At 48.7% G+C, this 9,823-nt stretch overlaps 1 pseudogene; it reads left to right on the forward strand.

Moving 5' to 3' along the window:
- The first annotated feature begins 386 nt into the window (after positions 1 to 386).
- Positions 387 to 5,611, forward strand: LOC148317949 (uncharacterized; annotated as a pseudogene).
- The last annotated feature ends 4,212 nt before the right edge of the window (positions 5,612 to 9,823 follow it).

The raw sequence follows: 9,823 nt of genomic DNA on the forward strand, positions 1-9,823 counted from the left end.
AAAGTGAACTGCAATACACATAGCCAATAGAATCATGCCAGGATGCCTTTGTCTGTGCCATTTTGCATGTTGTATAGTATGAATCAGTACTGGGCAACTCGTAGGTAGAACACATTCGCTGGTGGCAAGAGAGGTGTAGAGTTGTATTGAGAGGGACTCGAGAACCAGGTGCCATGTAGAAATTCTGTAATGGGAATAAATCCACTTTGTGCGTGAAAATGCCGGCTTCCTGATACCTTTCTATTGCAGAACGAGCGCGCATATTGTTGGATGAGTGAGAGTTGGGTAAGGTCGCAAATTGGAGTCAGATTACTTATTTGAGTTTACATTGGGTTAAAGTTAAATTCTAACATTGATATAAAGATAAATTCCAACACTGCGAATGAATGTTGTCCTTGAACAACTGTAAACACTCCACACACAGCATATACGAGTGATCAAGCACTTTCTCCTGCTTCATATAATCTTGTATGCGCGACCATAAACTTCACAGAGTCAATCTTCTGGAAGAGATGATTAGCCAGTTTAAGGATGCAACTGCTCAAACACACCCAAAAATACACCTACATAGATGAAAAAGGATTTGATGCCAGTGGTGTTGCAAGAGATGTCTATGCTGCATTTTGGACTGAGTTTTTGGACCACACAGCTAAAGGAGAGGATATGAGAGTTCCATTACTGTCTCCTAAATGGCAGGAAGATGAGTGGAAATCCATTGGCCGGATTTTGCTGAAAGGATTTGAAGACCTTGGATACTTTCCATTTCGCCTTGGTCCCGTCTTCACAGTGGCGCTTGTTTTTGGTCAGAGCCAAGTGTCAGATGATATGCTGTTGGAAAGTCTTCTCCTATACATGAATCAATCAAATAGGGATCTGATTACCATTACCTTAAAAGAGGATCTTTCAGATGAGGACAAAGATGAACTATTGGATCTTCTGGAACCGTTGGATGTCACCAATCCTCCGACCAAAGAGAATTTGAAAGGTATCCTTAGAAGTGGCACACAAGCATGATCCAAAAACCAAGATACGCAGCAGAAAAAAATGTCATTAATTGTTAGCTACTCCTTCAAAGATGCACTTGGGAGCCCACAAAATGTCCTAAACATGTATCAAGACAAAATACCAACAACAAAAAAGCTTTTGAAGCTGCTGGAGGCATCTCCAACTACTCAAGCAGAGAACCAGAGCCTTCGTTTTCTGCAGCAGTGCATCAGAGGAATTGATGATGCAAGACTTGGAAAATTGTTAAGGTTATTAACAGGGTCAGATGTTATCATTGTTAACAAGGTTGAGATCCTCTTCACAGCAGTGGATGGGCTGGCAAGGCGGCCAGTTGTCATGCTCGCCGGTCGGCGAGGAGGGGGGTGGACCCAAGAATGCGGGGAAGCCAGGCATAAGGATAACTTAAAGGGGAATTTATTAAATTAATCAAGACAAGGACAAACAACGTGGCGTGGACAAACAAACGAAGTCGAACTAAACGTGACTAAACAGAACAAAAACCGAGGAACGAAGACAGTGACAAAAACTAGGGACAAGAGCGAGAGCGAGAACATGAGCGTGAACGAGATCAGGGAGCGGTCGTGACAGTCCAAATGGAGCAGCAACAGGGAGCCAAGCGGGGTAATGATCCGACACTGGGTTGATGGCATGGGAAGCTTAAATAGTCCGGTAATCAGGGGAGCAGATGGGGATCAGGTGTGTGATGGGTAACGATGAGCAGGTGCGTGACTGGTGAGGACGAGTGCTGAGGAGGAAATGCCCCGAAAGCAAGCAAAACAATAACACAAAAGCATGGAGCGTCCAAATAATAACACAAACCCTGTCATGCCCGACGCGGATCATGACAGTACCCTCCCCTCAAGGGACGGATTCCAGACGTCCCAAAAGAAATTAACAAAAAGAACCCCATGTCCAAAAACGAGGGTGGGCGGAAGGGGTCGGGAGGTGGGACCACCACCCGAGTTCGAGACCGGTCTGGCGGATGTCCTGGAGGCCAGACCAGCGAGTCCCGTCGAGGCCATTCGGGCGGACGTCCGGGAGGCCAGATCCATGAGTCCACCCGTGGCCATTCAGGCGGACGTCCGGGCGCACCCGGGACAGGAACGTGGAGCGGGGGCTGGTCGTCGAACCCCGCCGAGACAGGAACGTGGAGCGGCGGCTGGTCGTCGAACCCCGCCGAGACAGGAACGTGGAGCGGCGGCTGGTCGTCGAACCCCGCCGAGACAGGAACGTGGAGCGGAGGCTGGTCGTCGAGCCCCGCCGAGACAGGAACGTGGAGCGGCGGCTGGTCGTCGAACCCCGTCGAGACAGGAACGTGGAGCGGCGGCTGGTCGTCGAGCCCCGCCGAGACAGGAACGTGGAGCGGCGGCTGGTCGTCGAGTCCCGCCGAGACAGGAACGTGGAGCGGCGGCTGGTCGTCGAGTGTCGCCGAGACGGGGACGCGGAGCAGCGGCTGGTCGTCGAACCCCGCCGAGACAGGAATATGGGGCGGCGGCTGGTCGTCGAGCGCTGCCGGGGCAGGCACTTGCGACGGGCGCAGGACAGGCGCCGTCGGATCCTGGACCGGAGGCGGACGCGGGACGGGCTCCGCCGGAACGTGAGCTTGGGGCGGACGCACAATCTGCTCCGCCTGAACATGAACTGGGGACGGACGCACAACGTGCTCCGCCTGAACGTGAACCTGGGACGGATGCCCAACGTGCTCCGCCTGAACGTGAACCTGGAACGGACGCACAACGTGCTCCGCCTGAACGTGAACCTGAGACGGACGCACAACGTGCTCCGCCTGAACGTGAACCTGGGACGGACGCACAACGTGCTCCGCCTGAACGTGAACCTGGGACGGACGCACAACGTGCTCCGCCTGAACGTGAACCTGGGACGGACGCACAACGTGCTCCGCCTGAACTTGAACTGGGGACGGACGCACGACGTGCTCCGCCTGAACTTGAACTGGGGACGGACGCACGACGTGCTCCGCCGGGACATGGACTTGGGGCGGACGCGGGACGTGCTCCGCCGCAACATGGACTTGGGGCGGACGCAGGACACGCACCACCGGAACATGGACTTGGGGCGAACGCACGACGTGCACCGCCGGAACATAAACTTGGGGCGGACGCAGGACGTGCTTCGCTGGGACATGGACTTGGGGCGGGCGCACGACGTGCTCCGCCGGAACGTGGACCTGGGGCGCTGGCAGGGCGCCAGAACGAGGCTCAGCAACTGGCGAGGAGCCGAGACGGGGCTCAGCAACAGGCGGGGAGCCGGGACGGGGCTCAGTAGCTGGCGGGGAGCCGGGACGGGCCTCAGTAGCTGGCGGGGAGCCGGGACGGGGCTCAGCAGCTGGCGGGGAGCCGGGACGGGGCTCAGCAGCTGGCGGGGAGCCGGGACGGGGCTCAGCAACTGGCGTGGAGCCTGAACGGGGCTCAGCAGCTGGCGGGGAGCCTGAACGGGGCTCAGCAGCTGGGGAGGAGCCGGAGTGGGACTCTGGAGGCTGCAGCGGACGAGGAACCGGCACAGAGGGCTGCCGCTGACGAGGAGCCGGCACAGGAGGCTGCCGCTGACGAGGAGCCGGCACAGGAGGCTGCAGCTGACGAGGAGCCGGCACAGGAGGCAGCAGCTGACGAGGAGCCGGCACTGGAGGCTGCAGCTGACGAGGAGCCGGCACTGGAGGCTGCAGCTGACGAGGAGCCGGCACTGGAGGAACTGATCCCTATCAGCCTGCCGCCATAGGGAATCAGGGGAATGGGAGACACGAGGGACCGAGACTATGGGTGCTGGTGAACGTGAGCTATGATGCGCAAGGGAAACGTGATCAGGTGCGGAAAGCGACGGTGGACGAGGGGAGCGACGGGACCGTGACTTACGTGACTTTGGACGTGAAGCGCGCGAGGTAGAGTGGGAAGTGGACTCAAAACAGTCAAAAGAAGTGATCAGGTGCGGAAAGCGACGGTGGACGAGGGGAGCGACGGGACCGTGACTTACGTGACTTTGGACGTGACGCGCGCGAGGTAGAGTGGGAAGTGGACTCAAAACAGTCAAAAGAAAAAGATGACGGAAGTTGTTCGGGGGGAGGAAAGTGACGGGTCCTAACCGAATCTGTGTCAGGCTGGGCGTATAACAGGTTGTATATGTATTCAAAATCGTCCTCATGATCTGAGTCTTCCACGATGCGAGGGGGTGAAATGGCAAGGCGCTCAAATTCGTCTTCGTAGTCGGAGTCTATGATAAGATGTGGAGGTATGACCGGTTGGTAATCAATACCGTGATCGTGGAAGGAGAGGGGAGAAACAGACGTAGAACGGAAAATTGCACCTACGTGATGGACGCGGGATTGGTCGGCAGGCTGATGAGGGCGTCTGTCCGATCGGCGATGACGATGACGTCGCAGAGAGCTTCCCGCTGGGTCCGTAGTTGGTCGGATCATTCTGTCATGCTCGCCGGTCGGCGAGGAGGGGGGTGGACCCAAGAATGCGGGGAAGCCAGGCATAAGGATAACTTAAAGGGGAATTTATTAAATTAATCAAGACGAGGACAAACAACGTGGCGTGGACAAACAAACGAAGTCGAACTAAACATGACTAAACAGAACAAAAACCGAGGAACGAAGACAGTGACAAAAACTAGGGACAAGAGCGAGAGCGAGAACATGAGCGTGAACGAGATCAGGGAGCGGTCGTGACAGTCCAAATGGAGCAGCAACAGGGAGCCAAGCGGGGTAATGATCCGACACTGGGTTGATGGCATGGGAAGCTTAAATAGTCCGGTAATCAGGGGAGCAGATGGGGATCAGGTGTGTGATGGGTAACGATGAGCAGGTGCGTGACTGGTGAGGATGAGTGCTGAGGGGGAAACGCCCCGAAAGCAAGCAAAACAATAACACAAAAGCATGGAGCGTCCAAATAATAACACAAACCCTGTCATGCCCGACGCGGATCATGACACCAGTAGCTCATACCTGTGGGCCAGTTCTATCACTGCCAAGAACATACACTTCCTATCCAGAATTCTGCACTGAAATGGATAGCAATCTTGTTTGCTGAAAGCTCCTTTTCGTTCACTTTCGTTTAGGTTAGTGATAGATGACCGGTACCCTTTCAGGGACCAAGCCACACAGTCAGAATGACCGAAGCAGCCATTAAAAGTATTGGGTCGGGCCATGCATTCTAAACACACAAGATACATACAAATAAATACTGAGGGAAGTGCGAGACGGTATTTAGGGTGGCAATAATTACAAAAAGCCAAGTAATTCAAAACAAATCATGAGAAATACTTTTGAAACCAGAATATTGAGATCTTTAGAACAATGGCTTGACAAAATTAAACTGATGTGAAACACCGTTAGTAACCAGACAGCATTGTGCTGGCTTTTTTTGTTTTTGAGAGAACTCTTAGAAAATTAAATTTTACCTGTTGGACTGATGTTTTGCAAATACAGTACATTGTATATATAGTACAGGGCTTTACTTGAGAGCTGTAAATCTACAAAATGTTTACAAATATAGAAACACACAGCTGTTTATTATGTACCATGTTCATATAAACCCCCTGTTTCTTTTAAAGGTCTTACCTGTTGATTAACGACTTCAAAGAGCAATGATCAATGGTTTGTACTTTCTACTGATGCTTCTTTTGTCTTGCTCACTAAAGATTTCAGTCTCTGGTGTTAAACTGTATTTTGCAGGTTTTTTTGGAACTTTATTTTTATGAACAGTGTATAATAATCCATGGCAGAAAAACCGTATAAAATAAGACAATAGAAATATATGAGGAGCATTTTTACAGTTTTGTACACCAGAAATGACAGTAACAGGCAGAAAAGTGAAACGCGGAGATCAAACTATGTGAACATCAATATAACATAATGTAGTGTTCCGATGTTCTACTATGGGGGTCCACACCTTTTCAAAAGCATCAGACCTCAGTTGTAACTTTGCAGTAAGGGCCTCCATATCACAAATCTCCCTAAGCTTCTGCTTCCACAGCGACACCTTGGGGGGCCGAGGTTTCATCCAATTTATCACATTTTTCCTAGCTGTCATCAAGAGTATATGCAGCAGGTATTTCTGGTCTCTGTTGTAAACATCAACTTCTGACGGAAGATCAAAAAGGAACTTTTTAGGTTTGAATGACAAATTGATTCCCAGTGCCCTGTCGATCTCGCTCTTAACCTCTTTCCAATAAGGGAGCAATTTCGGGCAGTCCCAAAATATATGCGAGTGGTCGCCGATCAATCCACACCCCTTCCAGCAATATTTAACAGATGTGTTATTCATAAATTTGGACAGCACCAAGGGGGTCCGAAAAAATCTCGTCTTCATCTTCCAGTCAAATTCCCGCCAAACATTACTGCCAATACCCCTATGATACCCCGTACATATTTCTTCCCACTCTCGATCCTCAATAATAACATTCAACTCCATTTCCCATTTAGTTTTGATGTACAAAGTATTGTCTGTAGAATCCAGCGCTAAATTTCTGTATATGTGGGAGAGATGCTTTTTGGTAGGCAGACGACTTTTGATCACATTGATAAAGTAGACTTCAAGATTGGATGGCGCTATCTTAATAACACTCCAATCTTCGTGGTTCGTTACATAGTGTCTGAGCTGGAAATATCTGAACATGTCACTTTGGGGAAGTGAAAATTTATCTTGTAAATAGGAGAATGGTTGCTTAACATTGTCACAAAATAACTGATCAATAACTCTCATCTTATTGTTTGCCCACCTTGTAAAGGTGATATCTGACAATGAGGGAGGGAAGTCCGGATTTCTAGAGATCTGCACAGCTCAAGAGAGAGCCGCGCATCCTCTAATTCTTTTTTGCACTATTGACCATGCCTTTAGCGTGTGCCTTACCCATATGTTTGTAACTTCCAGTTTGTTTTGGGCCTGGGTATTCAGAAACACTAGCACTGATAGAGGAACAGCTGGCAATGAATTCTGCTCAATGGTCACCCAGCCCAGCTCTCCATCATTGGTGATCCATGCAACAACTGCTGCCAATTGCGATGCCCAGAAATAATGTTGCATGTTTGGGAGACCGAGACCACCTCTGTTCTTCCGAAGAGTAAGTGTTTTAAGTCTCACCCTTGGTCTCTTGTTCGTGAGGATTATTTTCCAGAACCGCTGGAAAATAGTATCAGGACTCTTCAAGCGCAGACACAGAGAGATGAATTTTAACAAAGGTATTTATTATTACAAAAAAATAGGCACACTATATATCTATATAAAATCAAACGCAATACCGACAAAGTGCAACGAAAATCGCTGGTGGAAAAACTCACACCAGGAGAATAACGATGGGAATGAAAAACGCTTGCAAAAGGCAAGGAACAAAATGAACAAAAATCGCTTACCGCAAAAGGGGAAGAAAAACCAATTGGCGAGCGAGCTCAACCGAGAAGAACAATAACTGAAAACGGAAAAATTTACCTCGTTGTTTGCCTTCCATGTTTCTTGATCCCGTTCGTTGTGTCTAGAATTCACAACTTGGGACATGAACATGAGCAAGGAGAATATTCCGACGACTGAGTAGTCAGCGCGGGTGTTTAAATAGTGCCGTACTCAATGAGTTGACGAGTGACAGGTGCGTGGCTGGTGGGCGCGTCTCTCCAGCCATGACGACATGAACAGGAACAGGCGCTGGAAGGAAACGCCCCCACTCCAGCTGAGCAAACACAAAACAAAAACATGACATGACAAAAACGAACCATGACATTGTTCTGCCAGACAAATTTCGATAAAAGCTTATCTAGCATGCGGAAGGCTGAAGACGGGACATTAACTGGGAGGGATTGGAACAGGAATAAGAGTCTGAGAAGCAGATTCATTTTAATGGCCTCTATTCTGCCCAAAAGGGACAACGGTGGTACATCCCATCTTTCCAATTCGTTTCTAAATGTCTCAAATAATTTGTTATAGTTTGCTTTATATAATCGTGAAAGTTGGGGGGAGAGCATGCAACCCAAATACTTGAAGCCCTGATTATTTCTGCGGAAGGTCACTATGACATCAAGTTGACTAGGCCATGTCCCCGACACCATCATCACTTCTGATTTATTAGGATTGATTTTATATCCAGACACTTGACCATAATCCTTAAGATTTTGCAACAGAGCCGGTGAATGGGCTGGATTTTCAACAAAAAGTAGTAAGTTGTCGGCATACAGCGCTATTTTATGTTGGTGTCCGCCCTCATCATGTATTCCTTGTATAAATGGATTTCTTCTGATCAATTCAGCGAGGGGTTCGATACTAAGAGCAAATAGTATAAGCGAAAGTGCGTCTCCCTGTCTTGTCCCCCTACTCATCTTAAAGAAATCGGAACAATGTCCGTTAACCCTAACTCTCGACCGGGGATTCATATAAAACACCTGGATCCAACTCGAAAGAGTTTCATTAAAGCCCATATGGATTAATGTTTGGTCCAGAAATGTCCAATCCAGCCTGTCAAACGCTTTTTTGGCATCCAGGCTGAGGAATAATGATGGGGTCCTTCTGGCCGAGGCAATAGATTGCAGGTTGAGGGCCCGTCTAACATTGTCAGTGCCACGTCGACCGGTAATAAACCCTGTCTGGTCTGAGTTGATTAATTTCTGTGTGTATTTTTGTATTCTGTCTGCCAAAATAGAAGTCAAGATTTTTAAGTCCTGACTCAGCAAGCTTATAGGCCAATAACCCATGCACTGAGAAGGGTCCTTTCCTTCTTTGTGTATAACAGTTATGATTGCCTCGGGCCAGGTTTTGGGGGGATCCCTGACATCTAAAGCATAGTTCTACACCCGCCATAGAATTGGGGCCAGCTCCCTCGCAAAAATTTTATAATACTCCGCTGGGTACCCGTCGACCCATGGGGAAGCCTTGTGCTTTAACTTACGAATGCGATCTATTATTTCCTGTTCCGTTATGGGGGAGCACATCATCTCTAATCTCGTTGCACACTTGAGTACAATGACAATAAAGGGATTTTTTATTCTGATTCTGATCTCAGCCTCATCCTCACCCTGAGACAGTTTATTCAATTGAGTCAAATCCAGAATTTGTGTTATTTTGTCCTTTTTTCCCATTACTGCTTGACCTTCATATAGTGTTTTGTAATAATCAGCAAATGCTTCTGCAATTTCTTTCGGTTGAGTGGTAGTTCTCTGTGTAACGGGATGTTAAATTTTTGGTACCACCCGATTTGATTGGGCTTTCCTGAACTGAAAAGCCAATAGTCTACTCGCTCTATTCCCCTTCTCATAGTAATTTCTTTTCGCGAATCAGAGCATTCCCTCTGCCCTGTCTGTAAGAAGTTCGTCCAGCTTTTCCCTTTCCTGATTTTGCAATACTAATGAGTCACGGCTTCCCGACGTTTTGTGTTCCTTTTCCAGCCTCCTAATTCCCGCCTCCAATGCAAGTCATTTCGCCTCTCTCAGTCTTTTTAATCTCGACGTGATTTGAATGATGTGTCCCCTCATAACCGCTTTGTCTGTTGAATAAGCATGCAGCCAAACCATGAGCCTCGAAAAGCCATAAATCGCTCCATTGATGCATATACCAAAAGGCTTTAGTTTGTCATAGGAGTCAATATACCACATAAAATTAGGCGATTTCTCCACCTTTGCTCGACACCACGGGGGTCTAAAAACTTTAGCAGTTGCCTCACGGTATTCTGGGTCACATATTGGATGCAGTGGAGGTGTTGTAGCTTGTAGACGTGGAACCTTCCGTGTCCCTCAAGTTGATCCACGAGAAATGACCCAACCTCTAGCAGGTCAGACTGATTTCTTCCTCCTGTACAGTCTCATACACTTCAATTTCCGTCG

Source organism: Idiotropiscis lumnitzeri, chromosome 19 (genome assembly GCF_059441095.1).
Source record: "Idiotropiscis lumnitzeri isolate Australia: NSW breed Sydney's pygmy pipehorse chromosome 19, RoL_Ilum_1.0, whole genome shotgun sequence".
Taxonomy (NCBI): Eukaryota; Metazoa; Chordata; class Actinopteri; order Syngnathiformes; family Syngnathidae; genus Idiotropiscis; species Idiotropiscis lumnitzeri.